Below are 27,006 nucleotides of genomic sequence, written 5' to 3'. Positions count from 1 at the left end.
AGGAAGGAATAAGGCAAGAAAAGAAAGGTGAATCCATAGATGTGATCACAACAACCACTTGTTTGGCAGGCAGTGGTTATGATTATGATCTTGTCTGGTAGTCAGTAATTCTGGATGTGGCCATGATGGCCAGGTTTAATTGGCTCCAGCGTAGCTATTGAGCTAGCTGGTGCCAGGATGGACATCCTTAGTGAAGGGCTTAATGAAAGGCTTAGGGGGCTGAGAGAGCACAAAATGAAAATGTCTTTCTCACCATCTCTGATGTTTTCGATAAAGTCTCCAAAAGCAACAATTGATGTAATTAAAGCAGCAAGTTTAATTAGGCCTAACTATTGACTAGTATAATGTTAATCTCAAAGTATTTTATAGTGAGGTACAAATAGCTCATAGCAAGAAAATGGTGCTTCTATGGAAAAGAGTACCAGAGTTTCCATAATTTAAAAAGGAGAGAAGTCACCATGCACTAACTGCCCAGAGATTTAAGACAGGGTGTTCCCTGAGAAATGCGGGCTCTTTCCATCATGTTTTATTTTCTAGGCATACAAAGCAAATAAGTTGCTGATGCTAAAGAAAAGGAGCTGTTTATCTGCTTTTTCACTAGTCAGCAATGGAATTTCAATTCCATTTGGTCTGTAATCAATCCTGTGAGAGCAGGCATACTGCTCTAACAGTATTGGCATGGGGCATACTGCTTGGGCATACTGCTGATTGTAGCAGAACCTGGAAAACTTATTTTACACAAGGGATACATGATCTTCTTCAGCAAAGTAGAAACATTTAGGATCAAATATTCCTAACACAAAATATTTAGATGCATATGATACTGCACCTGAGCTGAGAAAGCAGGAACATGGCTGCATGCAGTGTGTGCGAAGATTGTGATGGAATATTTGTATCGTTGAATAATATAACAAGTATTTCTGTACACTCTGAGATGCTACCATGAATCTGCTTAGAAATAAGACTAATAACTTGAGATTATATAATACAAGTCCTCTGCTTTTAGATTTGCAAGATCTGCTTCAAGAATTCCAGTTCTGCATTTCAGTGCCTGTAAAAATTGTGCTTAGTCCTAACAGGTTACACCTAGTCACCAGAATTAGGCACCCTATGGAGTCAATGAAGAGCCTTCAGGCTCAACAAAGAAGTAGCCAAAAGAAAACAAGAACAGGAGTGTGTCCAAATTTTCTTGCTTTCAGGAACCAAGGTGCAGCTGAAAGCTACAAATGATGACTTCTTCTACCAAGGCTTCCTTTGCAGATGTCATCTACTGCAGCAGGATTGTATTTGAACAAGGCCAAACAAGTAGTGGTGTTTTTCAATTCTGTGGCTTTGCATTGAAGGGTACAATGAGATATATTGCCAAAAAAACTGTGCAGGTCAAGGCAGAAGCCTGTCTGGAGGGGGGTGATGTGAGAGCATTATGCTGCAAAATTAAGGGTTTGTTTTCTATTCCCTGATTACAGGCTCAGTCTGGGAGCAGGAGGAAGTTTGCAGTTCCTAGAGTGAAAAGATTAGTTCCAGGCACTGGGATTTTCTGATTTTGTCTAAATGAATATCTGTATTATGTAGGGAAAATTATGGAGCAGAGTCACACCTTTGATTCCTTCCCACCAAGCCAGGACTCTCTCACTTCTAGAAATTGGGGAACTCTGTATTTGGGGAAGGACTTCTGCAAAATCTGAAGGAGACGAGATACTGCTAACATATATCATTGCGGCTCTGTCTTCCCTCTTCCAACAATCTTTGTCTTAAATCACAGTGATTTCTGCAGCATTCTAGTTGTCTGTGGGAGTTCATTTCTTCAGGCATGGTACAGTGTGTGGTTCCTAAATTATAAGTAATCCACTCAACTGATTTGGACTGGAGTGCTGGAAAAGATTGCTAATGAGTGTTTTGAATGAGTGCTTTCATAATTTCCATTCCACTTGGAACCTCCACAAGCCCAGAAAATTACTCAATTCATTCTAAATTGGAGGTAAAGCCATAAAGAGGTCTAACTAGCTGAATGTGTTGATCACATTGGAATAAAATTCACCTGGTGGATAATTTTGGTTTGTGTGTTTTAACTTGTTTCCTGGTATTTAACAAGCATAAAGACATTCCAAGTAAGTAGGGCTGTTTGTGGAAAGTTCTCTCTGGATGTCCCTGGAGTGTGGAGGCATCCATTTCAGTTCAGAACTTCTAGGGCACAAATGGTATCTCAGCAGGTGACAGAGCGTCTCTGCACTGACTTGATGAAGCAGGAGAACTAAAGGTAATTATTTCTTGTACGTTTTTGAGCTTCCTGGGCTGAAAGGGCTAAATGGAGAAGTTCTGTATGCTGGTTATGGTGATGGTGTTGAGGTATTAAAATGCAGGAAGAAAAAGAAGGTGGATAAGGCAAGTACCAAATTGTGACACCAGCTCTCATTTGTTTTCCAAATAAAACTATGTTTGACTTCCCTTTTACAGAGACATCTTCCCATTTGTGTACCAAGACTTCAGTTCCACCTGCCGTCTCTTACCTGCTGTCCTGTAGTAATTGGAAACCAAAAAATTTTGTATCATAATAAAGGCAGGGTAAGACTCCTGCAAACAGGACACTGCATGACTGTGTTCAAGAGGCTTTTGCTAGATATAACATCATTAAAATATGTCCAGTTGTGGTTGAAATCACTAATAGCTGTTAAAGGCAGAACCTGCAGCACAGATCTTCCATGTGACACTAAATCCAGGAGACGGCTAAGAAGCTGTGCTATGCTTCCTGGATGCAGTGTTCTCTGGGTATGAGACAAATTCAACAGCGCTTTTTTCCTTTTCCAAAGCTATGACAATAGATACAATCCAGACCTCAGCGGAGAAATATGGAAACTCAGGTAATTTTCTTTCTACTCTGCCCATTCTGCATCTACAAATCAGATCAAGACTGTTCGCTAACATTCTTCTTTTGATGTTATGGGGATTTATTGATTGATTTTTGTTTGGTTGGTTTTTAATTTCAGTTTAAAAGCATTTGGTTTCATAAGAATTTTATTTGTGTAGAATGTGTACAGAATGAGTCTGAATCAATGTCAAGTGGCAACATTTCAGGTAGGATCAATTTATTTCCTTTGGTGATGTAAGAGAAAATCTGGAAGCATTTGGAGTATTTTGGGTTGAAAAGGGAAATGTTATCATGCAGCCTTTGTCATTAGAAACTTACAGATCCACCACCCTGTAAAGCAAGAAAAGCATCAGGTTACAGGTGGATAGTAGAACTCGGAAGCTGTTTTGGGTCCAAGACAACCTTGCCACAAACACAGACAACTGAGAGAGTTCTTGACATTCTGATATGATAATCCTTGACCGAGTAAATAGGGGACCATTCTCATATTTCTTGAAAATATAATCTTAAATGATGAATGCTCTGGACTTTCCCTAGGAAAAAGGCCAGACATCCTGGCTGGGATGAGTTCCTACATTGGCATTTTGCAGGTCTCCTGATTATTTTTTTTTTCTCCCTACATTGCTCATCCCTCCTAGGAATAGGCAGACTTGTATTTAGCTGTTCACAAGGTTTATTTGGGGCGAAGCACCTTGTTTAGAGATGGTGCTTTGCATTTTACATTGCTATAACATGTAATTTTACAGAGTAGTCTATGTTCCACTCTCCAGGCAGTTGAACATCATCTCTGCTTCTCACCCTAGGGAGTGACTAGTTCATTGGCCATGTCATGCAATCATATCACAAAAACCTTGGGGACTGTCAGTGTTTAATCTGCCCTTAATGAAGCCTGCCAGATCAGCTTACACTATTTGTCACTGTTTTCTGGCCTGGCTGCCAGAGCCTTGGCAATGATTTCTGCTTCTAAAACAAGGAAACAAATAGTCAGGCCTGCAATTAGGAGCATTAGCTGAAATTGAAATCCATGAGAAATGCAGGCAGAAATCCACCTTTGATCTGTTTCCTGTGTGTTCCAGGCTAGATGAAATCAGATTAGTTTTAATCCCCATAATGATTATTTCCTTGGCTGAACTCAGGCAAGATCCATGAAGGGACTGAGGCCAGATGTAGGATGTAGGGCCTGCCTACTCTCTGGAGTAGACAAGAGTTCAGGAACCCTCGATTTGGAAAAGTCGCAGTGGAGTGCAGCATTGTACACAGCAGTATTGTTTATCAGGGACCATGTACAGAGCCAGTTTGTGTGTTTCTTCACCGAACTCCCAGCATTTCTGGTTTATGAGTCAGTATGCAGATCCCTGCCAGCTCAGGTGGCCCTGCTCCCACATTGTAGACATGGCCTTAAGTACCTGATGGCCGCTTCAAATGCTTCAGGCAGAAACATAGGCCTTCGAAACCTGCCACGTAACCCAGATGTCTGGAGATGCTAAACAGCAGCAAGGGTTGGGCATCTCCTTATACCTAGACATGTCAGGACCATCACAGAAGACACTCTGTGCCTGTCTTTGAAGCAGTTAGTCTGGCATTGCTCAGAAAGCATCTCTTGACCCCAGAAAAATAGCTTCTGCCATCAGGGATACAGAAACCTGAGTCTACTCTTAATGAAAAGCCAATTACTGAAGCAGAGATTGGACTTTCAAGGTTAGTGTCTTAAATAACAACCAGACTACTGTTCTACATAGTGGTCTTTGTTCTCTCCCTCAACTCCATTATTTAGTAGTATCAGGACAGCAGGTTCAGGAGGATTCCTACCTTAGAATAACCTAAAAAGATATGATTAAATAAGGGAATGTTGGTTAAACTTTCATCTGGCTGCTAGTAGATTTAAGCCCTAACCTGCCATCTCTTGAGTACTGTAATTGCCTCTAATCTCTTCCCCAGTCAGTTTTTGTGAGAAAGGGAAGTTAACTCAAGAGAATTGGTATGTATGAATCTCAGTTGGAGATGGGCATTTTCCTGCAGCTCAGTTGAGGATGCCAAGGATACATGGAGTGAGCTTAAGACTTGGCATTTCATGGCAGCTAAGTTAGGCAGCTCTGCGCCAATGTGCTGGCTTTTGTGGGTGTCATTCCTGTGGATTGCTTAAGCACAGAACTCTTGGCAGGGGCATCTGCAGACTGCAAGGCACCTTGTGGTTAGGAAATGACACCCCTGCCTGTGCCTCTTTGTGATTTTGTCTGTCCCTTTATTTACTAAGAATTTACTAAGAATTGCTAAGAATTTTTCCTCATCCAAAGCATGTCAATCCAAGTAGGTAGAAAGGAGGACTTTTTGTCTATAATAGCATCACGGGAGGAAAGAGATTGCAGTATCAAAAGCAGTATAAACCTGATGACCAGTCAATACCCTGGAAATATAAGTAGCTTGTCGATGTAAAAGCCTACCATGGAGTTAAGTGAGGTGGTGTATCAACGAGAGATTTCTTTTGGAATAAGTAATGTAGTATTGTACAAAGGGTTTCTTTTGACACTTTATCTCTGAGCAAAGCCATATGTAGTATTGTGTTGCTAATATATTTTTTCATAGGCTTGATGTAATGAATGGCTTGGGAAAATATGTGGGGAACATACAATAAATACTGCTGGAATGGGTGGATACCATTTTAAATAACCACTGGAAGTCTGCCTTTCTCAGCTGTATGGTAGGCTGTAGGGTTGCTATCATGTTCAGTGACGTGTGCCAAACCATGTCCAGGTCATAACAGCTCAATTACATATTTTCCAAGCCTTTTCTCCGAGAGACCATTACAGCAGATGCTGGGCTGTCAAGAGAAGCTTGGTCTCCTGGAGTGAGCTAAGTCCCTGCTGGAAGGAAACTTAACAGTAAGTTCACAGGTTACAGCTGCATCTCTGTGTGTCCGCGTCCTGCTGTGAACGCAAATCTTTCTTTTGTTAGACTAACTGCCTTCTCAGCAGTATCTCAGCCAAGTCCCTTACAGTGTGACCAGAAATCTGGGTAACTTGGGATCCCCAGGTAGCTAAAAGCAGAGTTTAAGGAGAGGAATCTAAATGCTGTATGTTAACTAATGGTAATAATGAGATGCCCAACTTTGAGGCTGGTCTCCAAACACCGTATCTGATGCTCAAGGAAGCCACAACTGCCCATGAATTGGATACACGCAGAATATTTATACAGATAAATGGGGAGGGATCCAAGTTCATGCTGCTTCCATGCTGAGCTGGCTAAAGGTTACTTAACTCAGTCCAGAAGCTGTGTAACCATGTGGGCTTTCACTGTGCTATGCTTTTCTGTATTGGGAGAGTTGGCACAGCTATGAAAAGTAGCTTTTTATGTCACTTTATGGTGGGTATTTGCAGCTTTTTTTAAAAAATAAGCTATTAACTTCATTGCTTTATCTTGTTATAATATTAATTTCTCAATTTGTCCCTGTTGCTGTCTTTGTGCAACGTACTCTTTGAAGTTCAAGGTTTTATGCAGCAAAATGTCAGAACTGCATGAGTTTGAGTGACAGCTTAGCTCTTTCTAATCTCCGTAAGGAATCTTTTCATTTTAGCGCTTTTCTTTTGAATATATTGTCTTTCCTAGGGCCACTAAACTAGACATTGTCCAATTATTTTTTAATTTTGTAAGATTAATTCAGAAGTGGATGTAGATGTTCTGATAAAAATATTTTCCTTTTTTTTTTTTTTTTTTTTTTTTTTTTTTGCAAGCCAAAAGATTGTAACACATTGTGGTGGTTATGTCCTGTGGACAGAACATGAGAGCCACGGGGTTCAAAGGGAGGCCTGACTCCTGTGTAATGTTTGACTAGGAATGTGATATTCAATAAATCATAAAAGTGTCAGTCATGTAAGATGCAGAGTGTGTCCTGCTAGTGCTGAACTTTCTCAAATCCAATTGAATTTAACACCATGCACCAAATCTCCTTTGTTTTTCTCGGTAGAAGGAGATAATGTTCAATGCTTTCGCATCTTCATATAACACTTGAGTTTTACAAACAAAAAGGTGTGCACAGCCTCTGACAAAATACTGCTCTGTGTGGTTGTCAGAGTACATCTCCTGTCTAGGTCAGTTTGGGTATTCAATGCAAGTTATGGAGCAATTTTCTTCTGTAACTTAAAAGTCAAACTTTTCCTGGTACATGGAAACCCTTTTGGGGGATTTTGTATTAGAGAATGTCCCATCACTTATGGCACCAGCAGGTTTTTTAGCTGGTGAAGCTAAAAAGAGAAGCAGCATCCCAAACACCACCTCCTTTCAGGCAGTATGGGTCTTATTTGTAAAAGTGTCTCTGCTACACAAGAAAGGAACATAAATGTGTGGGGTTTGAAGCAATGCTTCCTGCCTGCTCTGTCCCACCTGGAGAGACCCTTTGCACAGTGGAGTGTCAGAGGACCTCACGTAAGTTTTGGGGAAGTGTCCTGTAGGTGAGGTGCTCTTTCTTGTTAATTTTCTGAATAGAATTAGAAAAGAAAAATCAGTTCGCATTTATAAGAATGTAGTTCATGCTAATCATAGTTGCTAGACTGGCAGGTCAGGAGAGATCTTGATCCACTGAGTCATAACACAGATACCTCAGAAGTCAGATTTTACTAAAGTTTCCCCAACAATATTTTTCAAACTGTAATCACTGATTTTGTGTGGAGTTAAACAAGCAGCTAAACTGCCTTCTTAACCATTTGACTTTTGATTTGTGTTTCCAATAAAAGGGTTATCTGCAAGGGTGGTTGCAGATAGGGAGGGAGACATCTACCTACCTATTTCACAGGGGTCACAAAATGTCTGTGACATGGCTACCGCTTCATGTAACTCCCAAACTAGGTGGGTCCTCAGCTGCTGATTTAGAAGGCAAAGTCTCCTCACCCTGCCCCGCTCCATTATGGGGGGCCCAACCTCCCTGTCTTGCTCGATATGATCTGACAGATCTGCCCTCCCCACTGTGGCTGTGGGCAGGTTTGTTTCCTCTGGGCTGAGGTGAAAGTCATACAAACAGCAGTGTGCCTTTTCTGCTTCTGCTCCACTGCACGCTATGCCTCACTGACTCATGCAGCTCCTTTCAGGAGATTCCTTGAGTTTCAATGTAGCGTGATTTCATAATGTGGAGTAAGTGACTTTGATATTTCAGTTTTGAATGGGATAGATGTAAGCAGTGTTTGGGCTTACATCAGTAAGTGAAGTCCTGGTTGCTGGAAGAATAAACACACAGAAAAAAGCTCCACTCTGTAAAATGCAGTATTGATTCCTACATTGACCCGTAATGTCAAGTAAATGCTTCCCTTCCTCCTTCCTTCCCACACATGCTAAATAATAGACCTTGTTTACCGGAATTCACAAATTATTTTTTCTTTGTGAGTGGTGCAAAGACAGTGCCCCCTACACTCTCATTCCATTTGTAATACCATGTGGGTTTTTTTTATCCTACCTTTCTAATGCAATCTTTAAATAACTATATCCCCCCCCTCCCCCCCCCCGTTTTACCGCCTCCTGTATCCATTCTAATTTTGTAATGAGAATTTCAGCGCTGGATTATTTTAAAGGAAGAATCTAGGCCATATACATTATATAAGGTTGCCATAGTAACGTTTTCTCCGAGGGGAAAACCGACTGTCCGTAGTTTCCACAGAAACCACTCCCCACTGAGACAGGTGCCTCCAAGGGAAGTGAAGGGAATATAAATGAGAGGAGGAAAAAGACGCGCACAGATGTCATATGATCTCTGCGGCATCCCCGCACTGTTGCAAACTCAACTGAACGTTTCTGGGCTTATTTTCAGTTTGTTGTTTTTGATTGCTTGACTGGCACCTTCTCTTGTCACGCAAACTCTGCCCACTCTTCCCTCACATGGAACTGGTTTTGCAGCTGGAGGTACGGCAATGCTCCACCTTGGTGGTGAACTGGCCACATCTGATGCTAAAGTCCAGTGCTCTAGGAACCACTGCGCGTGGGAGAATTTAAATGGTAAAGGAGAATCTTCCCCCTTTTTTATTAACTTGTATTTTTCCTGAAAGAGGACAGCAAAGAGAGACAGGTATGGAAATACTTCCTTCCAGAGAGGAACCGGAGAGGAGTGACGCTCAGCTGATTTGTCAGTTAATGTTTTGTTCTTTTGGGGTACAAGCATGCACTGCGAGGAAGAATGTATTCTGAAAGATCAGGAGGATAGTAAAAGGGAATTAAGTCCTAGGATTTACTAACTGAGGAAAAAAAGGAGAAATATCTCTAATGTACTTTAATGTCACTGAGGCAAGTATGGATTAACATTTCTGAAATCCTTTTGCACATTTATTTCACAAATAGTGTTGATTTGTTTAATTTTTTTCTTCAAGGGCAATAAACCTGTGACATTCATTCAAGGCTTAGTGCAGCCATAACTACCGATTAACGTGCTGGCTACTTCATCTTCATCCTGTCATCTCTCTGCTGCTTTATGGGGAAAGCAGGCTGACATGGTTATTAAATCTGGCAGCTGTGTTGTATGCACATGGGAAGCAAGTAGAGCACAGCATATAGAAAATGAGTAGCTTTCAGATAACAGCCTTCTTTTCAGTGCTGTGAGGCTTGAAAGACAGCCTAAAAAGCTCTTTCTCTTCTTTGTAATCACCAGTCGCTGGATCAGTGCGCAAATATCACAAATACAGTTGCAAATGTAAGTATTCTTTGCCTGTGTAGTGCTTTCAGATTGCTAATTAGGGTTTCTACCTCAGTCTTCTGCTTGGAAAAGCAGAGAGACGAAGGCTGAAAACATCCTGCCAGGGAAAGCTTCTCTGCAGTATTGTTCTGCCTTTCAGTAGAAGAGCTACTGAGGGAAAAGGATGCATAAAAGCTTTCCGGAGCAAATAGTTTGCAGTTGTGTTTGATTTTTGGGATGTCTCCTTGCTGCTTTGTGAGGAGAGAAGCCAAGCAAATGCAGGAGGAACTTCTAGAGGGATGTTTTTCTGCTTAGATTAGATAATATTAGAATTAGTGAGAAAGATGCTTCAGCAGTAATAGGTGGCTCCTGAGCGCATGGGAGAGAAATCTGCCATGGTATTTTTCACCTGAAATCTTCTCTTTAAAAATCCATAAATGCAAACTCTTACTTCTCATTAAGAAACTCAACAGTACCTTATCAGAAGCGCAAACAAATAGTCATCATAAGGGGCACCAGTAAGTCTGCGTCTGACCTGATTAAGGACAATGAACATAGCACGGTGAGCAATACGTGTTTTTCATTAATCTCACTTTGTATGTACATGAAGATGATTTTTATCTACTGTGTGGCTGAAGGCAGGGTAGTAAGGTGGTTGGGAAGCAACGGGGTTGAAGGTTTCTCACTGTTGTGGTGATACTGTAAGGAAAAGAATGGGTATTTGTTAGTGTTTTTTGGTCTCATAGCACTGAAGGAACAGTGTATTGGTTTATTTGGTTTTTTAATTCTCCTAATTGTAAGCTTCTATAGTGCCATTGTCCTATTGAGTTTATAGTTAGTGAATTCTTACTGTGCTGTGAATGAAATCTGCTTATCGAAACCAGTCTGTGGTCAGTACCAAGTAGAAATGTCAGATTAATTGATCAAGAAGCGCAGGCTGTAGCCAGTTTGTGTTGCCATATCACATTTCTTGCTTTATTTACAGATCTTGTTATTTCTTAGGGACCATTGTGGTACTGTATGGTATTTTTATGAGCCATGTGAAAATGCGTGATCACAGTTAACAGGTGACTGCCTTTAAATGACTGGGGGGAGAATATGCATGTTGTGTTGTTTGCTACACATAGAGGGCTAAAGATATTCATGGTATAACCCCTTGATAATGCTGCTGTAACACAGGTATGTTTGGTCAATCTGTTGTTCATAAACTGCTTTTGCAATATTTCAGCCTGTCTTACAGATTTATAGGTAGAAATGCCTGTTTTCATTGTAGCAAGTGAAAGGTGATTTTGGAGATTCTCTTTCCTTCCTCTTGTCTCCTTTTTCCCTCATATACAGTCAGAAATTCATAGCTTTCCTGAAACTTAGCTGTGGAAATGGTCATTTTTTGATGACAGCTGTGGAACCAAGTTTCCCAAGGCTGAGTGGCAGCCAGCCAACTGCTGAGACAAGTGGTGACCTTTCAGGATAATGTCTCTCACAAAAATGTCAAAATATTAAAATGGCAGACATCAAATGCCATGTGCACAGGGAAGGATTGTCAGCTGGCAGGCTTTCAGCTGAAGGCAGTTAATTCACTGCTTGCCTGGATTAAACATTGAAAACCCCTGCCTAAGTCTCCAAAATGTAGAGAAATTACTATTGCTGTAGCATCTAGGGATGCTTTTATTGGAAGGTCACTGAGCTAGATAGTGTACAGAAACAGAAAGTAATCCTTGGCCCCAGATTGCTTACAAGCTGTATTAAAAATAAAGCAAAAAGCCCTTATCATATAGTTACCACCTTTCTTGTTTTGGCCGTTTACCTGAATTCAGAATACAGATGTCAGTAGTTATATGTTATAACTGAATTGGTCACCAAGATACCAGAGTTTGCCTAAATATGGGCTTGAAATTCCATGTAATTGAAATAAGAAAATAACATACACTTACTGTGACCTTATTTTAAAACTGTCTTACTGATTCACTTGAAGTATCTCCCTTAGGCTGTTAATGTTTAGCTATCAAGTTAATGAAGTATGTTAATTGAAATTAACTCAACTGACCAAAGCATGACTATAATTACAAAATAGTTGTGGGTCACCAACGAAGATTCCCCTTAAAATCATTAAGACATTATTGTCAATTACTAAGTTAATAAAACTCATGATAAACTTAATTACTAAGGTAATAATATTATTATTAAGTTTGATGAACCATGTTTACCTGTGGTTATTTACAGGGTCTAAATTTCGATGTTAATTGTTGACATGAAATAGCAGCAACATGAAACATGATAATCAGATAGTAATTGGCTCATCATGGATCATATACTGTGATTCAAGCAGGTGAATAGCAGGGATCATAATATGGGATAAGAGTCTTCATCTGTATTTTCTGTAAGACCAATTTTTCCCATCTCTCTGCCCATCTGACAAGTACATTTAACATTATCTTTTTGAACAGTATGGTGTAAGGTACGCGGTATTTTTTATACCCATAAACTAGGACTGAATCTGCTGTCCGAAATCAGTCAAAACAACTACAGTTTACAAAGCCATACTGTAATACATTATTCTGTTCTGAGGGTATTTCATTTATTCAGTTTGTACACTCTTCAGATCACCCTTCGTGAGGCAAGGCCGTAGCATAGGAAAACAAGCTATAACTTAACTGAGCAATGTAACTGACATAACTTGAGAAAACTTCACAATAGTTCTTTCTGGAAATTTCTATTGTGCAAAACACTATGATTTCTAAGTGCTGTTTTTATTATGAGGTCATATACCTAGTTGCATATGCAAGAATAAAAAAGCTAAAAGATCCCAGAGGGCCATGTTGCAGTTGGAAAGATAGAATACGTTGAATTTCTCAGGGTTTTTGGATTTAATTTTGAATACGTTGAATTTCTCAGGGTTTTTGGATTTAATTTTGAAATTATGCTTTGCAATAATATCTCTTTTTGCATTGACACTGCAACTTGTATAACTGTGGTGACATATTTAGCACTAACAGCGGGCACTGGTGTCAACCAAAATTTACATATATTCTGATAGTGTCACCGTTGTCCCTTCCATAAAGCAGTTGAAAGAATCTAAATGAATGCAAGCTGCCAAACATGAAGGGCTTTTGTACTCATCAAATGTCTTTTTTTCCTTTTTTTTTTTTTTTTTTTTCCCCATACAGGGAACAATGAATAAAAGAGTCTGAAGAGTCTGAAGGATTATTTGCACGCATGCAATTAATCATAAATCCAGCTTGATCTGGATGGATAAAGCAGTAGTTTATCAGTCTGGTTAGCTAGTACTTTGAAAGGATCTTGCAGAACTCATTAGTTCAGGAATATTAAGACAGGTACCTCTTTTTTTATGAGACAATAATATGATTCCCAAATGGATAAGCTAGAAGGTCAAAGGCAAAATAATTTATCCCCAGGAGTGGTATGGATTGCTGTTATGAACATTCTAAAATCCTCTCCTATCATTCATGTATTTCAAAGCATTCCTAAAAGTAATGACCTAATTTTAAAGGCAGTAAATCAGAAATAACCAAATCATCAAAGCTTGTTTGTCATTTGGAAAGATGGGTATCCTTAATTTAAAGGCTTCAGTTCTTTTGAGACTCCTTTAGATATCTAGGAGAGTCATTCAAAAAAGTTAAATACTTCTGTCCCCTCCTCCTTTTCAATTCAGTGGGAATTTGCTCACGCAAGGGGTCTTTTTAAAAAATGAGAGAGCCTACGGACTGTGAGCTACCTCTGTTGAATATGTTGTAATGCACCAGCTTCCAACCGTCTTTGGATGAAAACAGGTTCACTGGAATATATGTCTTTGGCTCTCTCTTGGCAGAATGCGGAGAAGTACTTCCTCCGAGGTGGCAGGGCTATGTTTTTGGACATTTAGGACATTGACTCCTTTGACATTCTGAGTGTTGCACTACTAACATATCTGAATCCATAGATTGTTACAGCTTTGTTGCAGTATGTGTAGCCCTCAGACAGATTTTAAATTAGGCACTAGTTAATGCTGAGGCATTAGGTAATTACTATGTAAAAGTGAAGCAGTGAGGCTGAAAATTGATCAAAGAATTAGATCAACTAACACCCAAATTATTTTAGCATGTTTGGAGTTCCCAGGACAATACAGATATTAACCTTGGGCCAAAACGTAGCTATCCTAAAAGTGAATCTAACTCATACTGCATATTCTCATGGCAAAATTTTATCCTGAAAGGCTCCCAACTGTCAGTATTCCTACAGGAGGGATAGCCAGCATGCTCTTTTTCTCTATGAAACCAAGATTGCGCAATTTAAAACGAGAAAGAGATAATTTGTTCAGCTTTTTTAAGAGCGTATTGAAAGTTAACAGAGTGAACATGTAACATGGATAGCTTTATATAGCGCTTATAATGAACACCATGCTATAGACTTCAAAGGTCTTCTAGAAATCAATAATTATTGATGAGAAAAGTAATTATTTTCTTTTTAATTATTAGGAGACTCGTGATGGCTTCCTTTGTTTCTGACCTTGCCTGTTCCTGCACTGAAATAATAGTCACAGCTAATTTCTTTTTCCAGAAATGCTCATTTCATGGTCAGCATCAGAGAGTGTAGGTAAGGGAGGACCACCATGCAAAACATGTATATTTATTTCTCTGGAAGTATGAGTTTATCTTCTTGGGGCAACAAAAGACCACATCATTGGCTTAGGGCAATGCTTTTAAAAAACAGTTGTGTCCTTAAAATATCTTCTGAAAGGTTTTGCTTTGCTTTATTCTTGAAAATGTGAGGGCACTTAGACACAGAGGGAACCTTATCTTATTGCAAGTGCTCTGGAGGGCAGAAAGAAGAAAGCTCTTTGATGCTCATTCATCCTCAGCCAGCTAGCCCTAGGAGAAATCAGAGCTGATGTTATGCAGCCCTGATTTATGGAGGAACTGCAAAATGATTGCTTAGATCCTTCAGCTGCAGAGACCCCCACACTACTCTGACCCTATTGTCTGAAAAGCCTTTTCCAGTAAATATGCTTCCCCTCTGTCACTGAGGAAAGTTTGGGTGTTGCCAGAGCAAGTGGCACAACATCACTATGTCATCATCTGTGCTTCTGGTGATCAATCTAAATAAAGGTGTTTATAAAGAAAGCTTAAGAAGGACCTTCAACTGATCAGTTTAATCAGGTATGGAGATTAAAAGTAGATGTAGGGCTGCCTATCAACTCACAGTGCAATTCTCTGGGTCAATGGATTGCAGTCTCTTTACAGGACTGTCTGTCAATGTGTATGTGTGTACAAAGAAGTCCATAGTGGTTTGTTTATCTACTGATTCAGAGCAGATGCTCAAATAGCACAACTTCCATGACGGAGGAATTGATAAAGAGTGCAGCTGGGGTGCGGATGGTACAAGAAACTCCATCCATCATTTTCCAAAAGGCACAATGAATGGCTTAATTGATGCTACTAACAATTGTTGGCCATTTTATTTGCTATAGACAAAGTATGATCCCACTAAGAGCTAACGTGGAGAAATACAGTGATAGGGGAGTCTTTTCTATTCACTTGGCTTTATTCACCAAACAGATTCCACTGGCTCTGTCTGGACCAAGCCCTTCCACTATTACTCACCTGCAAAGCCCACTTCTTGATGACTATGAGGTCTTGAGCTTGCTAACATAGCTGCAAATAGGGAAGGCACAGCCCTGACAGCGAGGAAATTGTGTTAGCACAGTATACAGTAAAAAAAGCAGTATTTCATGTTGGGGAATTTTTGCAGGACAGTATGTAAAGTTACTGTCTTCTGCGAGAGCTGCCTGTGGGAATACTTCATGCCAGAGAACTTCCTTCAGTGCCCTGTGAATCTGGCCTCTTTTGTTGAACTGGGTTTGATGTGTATTGCTTAATATCTTTGCTGCAAGGTTTATGCTTAAGGCTATCTCTGGTGCAACCCTTTATGTAAATGTGGCTGCAGTACTGATATCTCTGGAGAACGTTACAGAGTATTTGATTTTTATTTTTTTTTTAATTTTATTTTATTTCTTGGAACAAAATGTCTACCTAAACGGGGTTTCTGATTTTCTCTCTTCACATTTCATCAATCTTCTCTTTGTAATAATTGATTGAGGCTTGGTAATGGGAGAGGAGAAATCAGACTTATAAATGAAGAAGAAAGGAAGTATGTGCATTGTTTGGTCTCACATAATCTCTTCCATTCTCTTTGACCAAAAAATTTGTGCCCAAATCCAGGTGTGTGTTATTCTTATATTCTTCTTCTTATATATAACTTGACCCATTAACTGTTTTTACAATGAGGACAAAGTCTTTCATTGGCATCAAAAACTAGCATCCCAAAGTAGGCTTTCTTCAAGTATTAGTACTCTTGCAGCAAAGGCGGCGAGTGGTACTCTGGGCTGCGTTAGTAAAAGTATTGCCAGCAGGTCAAGGGAGGTGATCCTTCCCCTCCACTCAGCACAGCACAGGTGAGGTCACACCTGGAGTGCTGGGTCCAGTTTTGGGCTCCCCAGTATATGAGAGATATGGACATACTGGAGAGTCTAGCAAAGGACCATGAAGATGATGGACTAGAGGATCTCTCCTACGAAGAAGGGCTGAGAGACGTGGGACTGTTCAGCCTGGAGAAAAGAAGGCTCAGGGAGGATCTCATCAATGTGTACAAATACCTGAAGGGGAGGTTGGGTAAAGAAGATGGAGCCAGGCTCTTTTCAGTGATGCCCAGTGACAGTAGCAGAGGTAATGGGCACAAACTGAAACACAAGAGGTGCCATCTAAACATCAGGAAACAGTTTTTAACTGTGAGAGTGACTGGGCGCTGGCAGAGTTTGCCCAGAGAGGTTGTGAAGTCTCCGTCCTTGGAGATACTCAAAACCTGAATGGACATGGTCCTTCGCGGCTGGCTCTAGGTGGCCATGCTTCAGCAGGGGGAGTGAACCAGGTAACTCCAGAGGATCCTTTCCCCCTGAACCATTCTGTGGTTCTGTGATTCTGTAATTCTGTTAATGAGTGTCAAATAATAAGACTAAATATAAGGACAAAGAAAGGTACTTATATCACATCAAAAATTCATCTCCCACATGAGAATGCATCAGGACACAATGAAGTTACTGTACATATTCATGTGATTTTAAAAAAGACATTCTCTGGAATAAAGCCTTTCCTTATTGTTTAGTGTTCAGGCTCCTACTGCAAAGCAGAGGATTGTAATGGTTCTCAAATAAAGGCACTGGAATTTTTACCATGCAAAGCAATCTGATTTTTCTTAGTCTTATTCTCAGAAATAACTCAATGGTTTTGGCTGATTTTTTCAATGAGGTAAATACCTAGCACAAAAAATATCACCCTAACCACTACAGACTGTCAATCTATTAACTGCTGAAAGCAGGGTCACTTTAATGGACAAATATGAAATTACCATGCTTATAGATGATATTATCAAAATGCACTAAAAATGCACAATTGATGACAAAATGCACCTTTGGACAGACATCATGGCATTCAATACCTCCACGTAGCAAGTAGCTGTAATAAGATTTCTTAAAAAAATCTGAATGGTAATTAACTCTGTTGAGGATGGTATAATCTCTGTGGGTTCTTTCCCATTTAAGAAGTCATACTGGCGCTTGTTGTAGAGGCTGAGATTACTGTAGATGAGAAAGCAAGTGAAAGGCAAAAAGATTGGTCCATACATCTTCAGTTTCATTTTTTAAAATGCTACTGGGAAAATTTAACTTCTTCCCTCATTCAAAAATTAAACAGATTTTTGAATCTGCAAAATACCTCCTTTGCAGAGTGCCTGTGTCCTGTTACTCTGAATTGTGCACAGTACCACTGTTGAATCCTTTGGAATATCAAGGGGTGCACGTGTTTTGTTTTAGGCATCGTCATATCTAGGGATGCCAGTGGGTCTGACTGCAAGATAAGCTTCCTTTCTGGCTGGTTTATGCTTTTTGCAGTCTTTAACCTGACCTTAAAATGTCCAAGAAATATAGCTTTGAAATTACTGCATTAATCCAAGCTATTACTTAATTTTAGCAATTATATTGCAATTATCATTGCCTCCTTCTGTGAGGTCTTTTTCAGCTCAAGTCAGAAAGCAACCAAGAGCAAACAACAATCTTTTCAAAGTCTCCTTTAAACGTGGCACATTGCTGATCTTGACAAGTATGCAGAAAATCACAAGTGAATGCACAGAAATTTTCAAGGCCTGCTGTTCATCCAGACACTGGGTACTATGCAATATTGCTTTGCAGCAGATTTTGTTCCTTGCATGCAAATAGAATCACAGTATGCAAGCTATAATTTAATCCATGTCGTAGGCAGGGTCAACACAGAGGCCCTGGTAAAGCACTGGGCTGCAATCAAGCATCTGTGACTGTTTTAACAGAAATCAGGGAGTCTTTGCTCAGGGAATGAGGTGGCATATTCACTACTTTTAGAGCAATAACAAGACTGAATGCTGAACTAAATGTGTTGGCTTTATTTTGTTTTTTAAATGGCTGTTAACAAAAAGCAAACGGAGATGGAGCTGATCTCATATTACTGTGAAAGTATAGTGATGCTGGATCCAGGTTATAGAAATTAAAATTTATTTCATTCTGCATATTTTCAGAAAACCTTTACTAATTTACATAGCAGTAGTGCTGCTTTTGTATATACGTAAAAATGTATATTTATTATATTTTATTTATTTGCTTGAGATAGAATATACAATATCCCCAAACTTATTTGCTGGCTATGTAATATTTCAAAAGACTTCAACCCAGTCAATATTTGCAAGAAATCTATCCAGACATTTTGTTTGCAAATTAAAAGATACAATTTAGTTGATTTTAGGCTGACATTAAATACAAAATTAAATGGGTCATGTTTAATTCTCAGCCATGTCCTTTGTCCTTCCATATTAATTACGAGTATGTTCTTATGTATATTTTCCCCCATAACTTATAGTTGCTATACAAACTTACAATCTCATGCAAATGTTTTCTTATGGAGAATTTGGTTTGAATACATGCAGAACTCAAAATATATATTTCTGAACCATTTTAGCATTCTATGAATTAATTGTGTTTTCAAATCAATGAGAGCATACTGAAAAGAACTCAGTTCTTTCAGTATGCATTTGTTTAGTAGGTTTGCTTGAATTTTGTAGGCCAGACAGAAATTTGTGATAGCATTAGTGCTTTCACTCTGCAGTAAGCCATTTGTCTATAGACTTGTTTTTCTTGCCTTTAATAAGAATCTTTGTATGCTCAGTCTGCTGATACTGTCCGTTAACCATTTTTACCCAGGTTCCTATATGTGTACTAGACTGAAGAATTACTCTGGGATTGTTTTGACCCCAGTTCAGCTTTCTTAGGCTGCTATAAAATGGCATGACATAATTAAATCCAGACATGGGGGTGGTTGTTCTGATTACATGACAGCTTTAGCCATATGCTCCTTGGATTGGGGGACTTTTATATTTTAATTGGGTTATCCTGCATGGCTAAAGTTTGTAATGTCTTTTGATATTAAGGTCTTCTTCCCTCTCCTACTGTTCAAAATATCACCATAACAGAGCTTTTCTTGAGAACTAGCATGGCCCTATTTTTATAGGGGAATGGGTAATCACCAGGAAGCTGACACGAGAACATCTGGAATTCATCAAAATTCCCTCTTACTAACCTGTTATATAAGGATACTGAAAACTTGGACTGTTGTTTTTGCTTGTGGGCCTCTATAAGTACACATTGCCATCTTTTAAAAGCATTTGTTCATTCAAGTGAATGATTCTGACCTCTGTTGTGCCTCTGCAGTTCCATTTCAAGTGTTTAAATTATTTAAGTGTTTCCGCATGCTGGATAACTAGCACACTTTCTCTAGGCATGCTGGGTGGAAAGGGGGTGTAGAAGTAAGCTGGGTATAACATTTGTCTTGATATCCCCCTCACTCCAATTCAGCAAGTAGGCAGACGTAAAATGCATGGGTAGTCTCATTCAAGGAGAGGTAAACTGCTGGTCTACATTGGGAGTGGGAGGGACAAGTCACATCTGCACTGTGAAGCACAGACCTCTCTGGCCATTATTCAGGGTAAGTGTGTGTGAAGGGAGTTAATTCCTTTTAGTTCCTGGCTAAATCCATGGCTGACCTCATTGATGTGACAGTGAAATCAGCGGGAGTTCTCATATGCTTAGAAGGAAGGCATGGATTAGTGCTTTCTTTGAACCAAGGTCACTGCATTGCTAATCTGAGAATTTTTCCTGTGATGGGCAAATACCCTCTGGTCTCTGGGCATCCTTTGCTCTTGCTGATGCAGAGGTTTGATTCTGTGCCAAAGAAGCAAGCAAGATATTTACCACTGAGTTCAAGATGAATAGGGTTTATAATGGGAGCAGGAGGCACTGTTTTCTTGCAGACAGTCTTCTAATTAATCGTATCTATTTGTTTTCCGACAGCAAGTTCTTCACAAAAGAGTTCTCTTGAATACCTCCCTAGAGTTCATCATCTGTGTGAGCAGGGGCATCTCAGCCCACAGGGAAGTGTGAGGAACTGGGGAAGCTATTTCTTTTTCCTTGTGAACAAGCCCACATTGCAAAGGCCATACCTAATAAGGGAGATGGCATCTTTTTTCCTACCAGTTTGACAGTTCCAAAGGTACTGCTGGAAATGTTTTACTGTTACCTAGAAAAGCGTTCCTCACAGACGAGTTGTATTGTAATTTGAAATTAGGGTGGAATGTGTGCTGTTGGTGTCAGTGGCTCTTTCTGGAAGTACCTGACACTCTGAATGTAGGTCTGCTTCAAAGCCAAAACATTTGTCCTTCTGAAATATTTTTGTGAACTCTAAGGCTAATCATAGCTAAAGGGTATTTCAGCACTGTTTGAAAAATCCCACAAGAAGTGCATGAATCACTGAACAACAGTGGAATTTAAATATTGTATCTAGATTCATTCACAGAAGTTAATAGAGAAATGCCTGTAGTGTAGTATAGCACAGCTCAAAGTGGCTTATAGCCAGCTTGTGTATACAAGCCCAGTTATGACAACATGGTCTCCAAGACAGGTTAATTTGCTTTCCTTCTTGGCTGAGTTCTCTAGTACTTTAGCAGCACAATACTAGACAGCTATTTTAGAGCTAGCTTTGATATTTCTGGCTACCCTGCTGTCACAGTGCAATCTAGACAAACCTCGAGGCTCAAAAACTCTCAGACGATCAGACTTCAGGGTGAGATGGGAAATTGAGGCCTTTAGTTTGCAAGAAGCCAGAGCACACCTGAAGGACAAATGAAAGGCATGTGCAAAGAGTACTTTGTACTTGAAAGGCCTCCTCCAAGCTCTGTGGCAACTGGAGCCTGTGAACCGCCACTTACCAGGACACAGGACTCAAGGAAAATAGGGAGAAAACTTGCAGAGATGGAATTTAAGCTTATAGGTTTACTGTGCTCTACAACCCTAAAGCTAATTTTTACCCATGATGCATATATTTTTGGAGGTGCCTCTCCTTTTATTAGTGTATTTGATATGTTTGGCATGAGTGACCGTAGAGGTGGCAGGAAATACTAAACAAAACTTACTCTGCCAAAGTAGTTAACCTGTTTATTGGCTTTTGAAAGATGTATTTCTCAAGTCAATAACGAAAGTAGTAACAGTTTGTATGTCCAAAAGGTCTTCAGTGAAAGCTTCAAAGCACTGTAAATGTATCTACACAGTGCTTCCGTAAAATAGGTGAGACATAATATTAGCACTTTACAGCAGGGTATACAAAATGAAGTCACTACGCCAGATCTATCTAGAACACCAGTGGTAGTCAGATAGGATAGAAATAACAGGACAGCTGTTGATGTACATCAGCTATATAACCCTTCTTTCTTTCCATACAGCTTTTAATGCTATGTTTGTATTTTTGGTTACAGTTACAATTTATAATAGTCTGCTGCTTTTCCACTTCTGTGAAGTAGAGAAGCAAGTTTCTGTGTGCAGTGTGGCATTATTTACACTATTAAGTTCAGGCACGTATCTCTGTTTGATCTGATCCTTGGTGTGGCATTACTGGTGAGTTTGGAGGAGACATGGCAAGCCTTAAAGAGAGGTAGATTCTCAATGGGGAGCTGGCATATTGGGGGTGGGGAGTGGGATCCCAGCAATCATTCAGCAGTGCAGGAAGGAATAGTTGTAAGCCTGACCTTTCTGGGTAGAGAGCCATGAAGAGTGAGGTGCTGACAGCAGACATTTCCCTAAGCCATTTGGAGCACAGGGATATTTCCTGTAGTCAGATGTGGCCTCCAGAGGTTTTGGACACATCCCCACAGTCTTTTCTGGCATTTGCTAGACCTCATAAGGCACCACCAAAGGGTTAAATAGTTCTACAGCGTGTCGCTCACTCTCTAATTAGGAAATGATCCAAAAGCTCAAAGTTCAAAATGCACATGGCCTGAGCTGGGACTAAGCCCAAGTTCCCATTGATTGCAGCCTCATCTGTTAGTGTGCTACATCTGCACATGATCTCTTTGCCTTGCCATTTCTGCCACTTTTTTTCCTTTTCAAAATTAAAATGAAACAATTCATCTACAGCGTTTCACTTCTTTTGTCACTATTTGTCTTTTATTGCTTGAGCTTGTGTGCTTTCTGGGAATAATTTGAGACCCACTTTAAAATTGAAACCAGGCCAGTAAAACATGACAAAAATCTTCTTGCTTTATTCCATTCTGCAGCATCCGTGGCTACTGCTGGAGTAGCAGAAGAGGTCTGCTCCCAGCAGAGGCATAGATATAAACTGGTCAGACTGAGCCTCAGGAGGCCTGAGATTTCTTGTTGGCCCCCAAAGGAGAAGCAGAGGACAAGCAAAATAGCATCCAGCCGGGATTGTGTTTTGAGAAGAAAGGGCAGAGTGAGGCTAGGCTGAGGCCACAAAAAGGGAAAGGAAAAAACCTCCAGTTTTACCAAGCAAACAATAAATGGTAGAAGCCAGATGCATGTATGGTAATATGGAAGATGACAGAGTCAAAATACTATTGCATGGAGCCTGCAACCTAGGGAGTAGGCAAAGTTCTGGTGCTTCATAACCCAAATACTTTCTGGTTTCTGATGCAGAAAACTTAAATGTTTTCCTTTTTTTGCTCATCAGAAGCTCTTTCATATCCAGATTTTTTTTTTTCCCTAGGAAATCAAATGATTGCTATGTTTTCAGAAACTTGCCTTTAATGAAAATAAAGCCTCACCTTCCTTTGGAAAATGCATTTCAAAAAGACATTTTAGCACATGCCAGAAATCGAACATGTGGCTACAGGAGCTTTTGGGACCTTGTGTTTGAGTGGCACAGGTTTGGGGCTCATAGTTTTAGGTCTCACTCCAGAATCGATGATAGCTTCTGGGGCTGACAGCCAGCTTTCTGCTTATGAAAAAGAGGTTGGTGATTCTGGTCTCCACCTCTTTCCTGCTTCCAGCCACATGTGTTTACTGCTTCCCTCTGTTGGTTCTTGTGCTGTTTAACGTGGCAGGGAGATGAGTCAGATCATTAACCTGTCTGAAAAACATCCAGCAAGACGAATTTGCTCTGTGAGCTTTCAAACCATTAGTGGAACATGTGTAAGGGAGGGGGCAGGCCTGGGCAGCTGGGAATGGCGATGAAGAGAGGGGCCAGGATGATCCTTTCAGTAAAAGTAAGCTGTTAAATCAGCTTGGCTTTCTCACTTAGCTGGTATCTGGGTTGGTACTGTTGGCAGTGCTGGTAACAATTTTCCTGCGCCATACAAGGCTCAAGGACAAAGAGTCAGCTTCATTCTTGGCATAATTCTATGACCGGAGTCACAGTAGTTATACTCAGAGTGACTTTGTCTAAAGTGTGCCTTTTCAACATAGTCCACTAAATCAGCTCATTCTTGCTCTCTCTTTTGTTTCTTTATTTGTGCCTACACTGAATTAGCATCTTAAATAAATTGCCATGGGAATCAGAGATGCAATAGCTAGCTTGCTTTCTCTTGTGCATCTGCAGTCAGTCTTTTCATAGCAGTCTTTTCACAATCTCATATACAGTGTTTGGGCACTTGGTCTATATCCATCAAGGGCTTTTAACGCCTATCCTGTTCTGTAAAAAATCTAACAGCGAAAGGTGCATGACATGTTATATGGCTGATTGTTAGAAAATTTCTAGCACATGTTGATTTATATATGCAGTTGAAACATCTCTCTGGAGTGACTTGTCACCTATGTATTGCTCCTCACTATCATTCTGATACGTTCATTCTGTATTTTCTGACGTGGATTATAGAAAAGAAAGAAGAATAGATAACTTGATGAAGCAAGGCATTCTCTACATAGAGAACAAGGTAAAAAAAGAACAAAACCCAAAAAAGAGAGCTTTGTAGGAAGAGAGGATGGCCTTATGATGAAGAAAGCTGTGGGAGCAGATCAATAAGAAAGGAGAAACTCTGAAAAGGCCTTGAAGCTCAGGACAAGAAAGCATGGCTTTCATGGAGATGTAGGCAATGTGGCTGGGGTATGGAACAAAAGATGACCTCAGTTGCTGAATTTTCTGTGGAGAACAATGTAGGGGCATTGGGAATAAGATCCAGGCTCAGTAATCAGAATAATTAAAGTAATCAAATACTCTGATCACATGGTGGATCTGGGCACAGATTTGCATATTAAAAAACACTAGAGGAGAGCTCTGGTAAGATAATGTTCATGTGGATACCATAGGGTTAACAAAGCAGAAAATCTGGGTGAAAGTATGAGCAGTATAGGTTATATGCTTGGGTGGCAGCTGATGGAGCCATGCAATTGAACCAGCATGTCAGATATAATTGAAGAACGTGCCTAGTATGTCTCACTGTGAAGAAGAACTTGCAAACGTGACCCCAGCACATTGTGATGCAGCAATATGTGCCAGAACTCCCGTGCAGCCTGTCAGCAGAAGCCTGAGAGCTGCGATATGCCTGCCCATCTGAATGAGGTGCTAACTTCAGCATCTGCTTTTGCAGAGGGCTCAGCTCCTTTACCAAAGCAGAGCAGGGGGAAGTGGCTTGTTCCAAGTAATGCAGTAATGAATGTAGTGTGATTGGCTTGCTTTAATTTGCCCTCAGAAAAGCATTTTAAAATTAGGAGCTGTCAAAGGCATTTAATACATTATGCCTAAAACACAGGGTAAAATACGGGACTGGAGAAAGGCTTTCTTGCCTTTAGATAGAAATGCATGCTTATAAATCATTGACATAAAAGTGGTACAAGAACCTGCACACGCAAATAGTACAAGCTGGATAGAATATAATGAGAAGTAGGGTGCCTTGGGGAGTATGAGAGAGGAAGAGGCAGATGCTGAGCAAAGAATTAATCAGAAAGGTCAGGGGAAAAAAAACAGTGAAAGTCAAAAAGATGGCATGGTTTTTATGGAGGATTTTAATTATTCCCAAAGCAGAAAAGAACTCAAAGAGGCCGAGGCTGAAGTACAAAACATGATATTAGTCAGGGAGTTATTATAAGAGACTTGTTGAGACTGATTTTGGTGGCAGACAGGCCTCACAGCCAAACTAGAGGCACAAGAAAGTAGGACAGAGCTGTGATGAAATGGGATCAGCAGCTGTAAGCAAGGTATTCAATTAACTAGGAACATTCAGTTCAAACAACAAAGGAGAGAGGAACTTGGGAAGACAGGTGGGATCATAGATGACTGAGGCAAGATCAGAAGGAGCTTAAATTTCAGGGAGTATTCACTCCATGTAATACCTCTTTTGTCTCTTTGTTAAGATCACTAAACAGGCAGAGAAGTACTTGTTTCTGTGTTATATTACCTTTCCTTGAAATGATGGGAGGGGACAGACAGATGGACAGGGGGCATGGTGTGGTGCTGAAGAGAGCGGGGACTCAACACTTCCACTTTTGACAGCAGTAAGTTGCTAGATGAGCTTGGTTGTCTCACAGAACCTTACCGTAAGGTGCTTATATTGTGACCGTGCTCTTCTGGGGAGATCAAGATCAAAAGAACAAGTGGTTAAGATGGAGATGAAGAGAAGCAATCATAGGAGGATCAGTGATGGTTGGGGGGTCAGGTTAAGAAGGTCAGGGTAAGATGTTTGTGACAGACAAGTGAAACCCCAGTATCAGCAAATGAAGTGCATTAGGAAGAATAAGAAAAATCAGAGACTTTGCAAGTGAAATTTTTTTACAGTGAATATGGGCTAAACTTCTTCACAGGGGTTTTGTTTGATTGATTGGTTGACCTAAATGGAACAATGCACTGTGGTTGCCTTTGGGCATTCTAAAAGTGTTTGTATGAATACACTGCAAATATGTGCTTTTCCTAAAGTGACTTATTGAATATTTTTTTCTTTCCACCTTAAGCATTTTACTCCCTAGCAGTAAACTGTCAAGTACTAACCCTTCCCAGTCAGTCCCTCTTGTTCCTCTACTTAAGAATGAAACACAATATCTTGAACACCCAGAATGCAAAGAAGCTAATCATTGGCTCGCATTGTGGCTGGCAGGGCAGGCCCGCCTCTTTGGCTTGTGCTGACAAGCTGTTTATGTTTGTGCAAGGCCACCCTTTAACTCAGCCGCCTGATGGCCATAATGGGACCAACTGTCTGAATGCTGCAGGGAGCTAAATCTTCTGATCAGAGGCACAGTGAATTTCAGTCTCTGATACTCCTTCGTGGACTCTATGGAATACTAGTAAGTAGCCTTCTGTCTTGTTGTGGCTTTTCTTATAAGATGAAAGGCATGTTTTAGCAAGGCAGGTAGGTGCTGTCATTCAGAGAGGCAGCTATTAAAGTATTTTCCTCTGTCTGAAGTAAAAGAGCAGCTACTTGGTATGCAGTGTCATGACTACAAGGACTACGCTATTTCAATCTCAAATGAGACCTTCCTGGGAGGCAAGAGGGAAAAAGTTAATAGGGACACAACCTATTTAAACTTGTCAAGGTTTTTTTCTTTATATGACTTTAGTTAACTTGCAGCTAGTTTTCATTTTTAGCTGCATTTCCAGTGTTTGATCATCTGGCCATATTTCAAACAGCAGCATTTTTTTGCAAGATCAGAAGTAGTATTGTTCGGAAAAGTGTGAAAGGGACACTACAAAACGAATGCTCCCCGAAATGCTGATAGGTACTGCCATATTTTAAGACATATACCTAGCAGTAGAAAAAGCGATGTCATGTTCAGACATTTCAGTCGTTTTTGCTGGCTGCCTTTAGGAAATGTTCACAGCTTCGCAGAGCAAAAGACTGCAGAGATGGAACGAGCTTGACTTTTTACATCTTTAATACATCCTTTCTAATGTTCAGAATTTTAAATAAAATATTCCATGTTTGCACAGTATTCTTCAACTTAATCCTGAATTGCAAATACTGATAGACTTTTCAGATGTTCTCTTTCGCCCTTTACACCAGCAGAGAAAATCTTTATGTCCCTGTCAGAGCTGGACACCATGCAGAATCTCAGAACTAGTCTGCCCCTGAAGTTTTGGCAAGTCTGTGTCTAGATCTCTTGTGGTAGCTGAGGAATTAATCTACAGATATCTTTCTATAAATGAAGAAA

At 40.1% G+C, this 27,006-nt stretch overlaps 1 protein-coding gene across 6 annotated transcripts in view; it reads left to right on the top strand.

The window, feature by feature from the left end:
- Positions 1–8,524: 8,524 nt before the first annotated feature.
- TRIM2 (tripartite motif containing 2) overlaps positions 8,525–27,006 on the top strand; it is an 88,433-nt gene continuing 69,951 nt past the window's right edge. Inside the window, exon 1 of one of the 6 annotated variants that reach the window (XM_030491800.2) lies at positions 8,525–8,842. The gene's annotated coding sequence lies outside the window, so the exon portion shown is untranslated. Of the gene's footprint in view, positions 8,913–9,366; positions 9,531–9,653; positions 10,075–26,038; positions 26,143–27,006 lie in introns of those variants that run through there. The other 5 variants (XM_030491802.1, XM_030491803.1, XM_030491801.1 and 2 more) reach the window with 5 other exon arrangements.

This window comes from Strigops habroptila, chromosome 7, assembly GCF_004027225.2.
Source record: "Strigops habroptila isolate Jane chromosome 7, bStrHab1.2.pri, whole genome shotgun sequence".
NCBI classification, from domain to species: Eukaryota; Metazoa; Chordata; class Aves; order Psittaciformes; family Psittacidae; genus Strigops; species Strigops habroptila.
The sequence above is the reverse complement of the archived record's forward strand: the minus strand, read 5'-3'. Positions and strand labels throughout refer to the sequence as shown.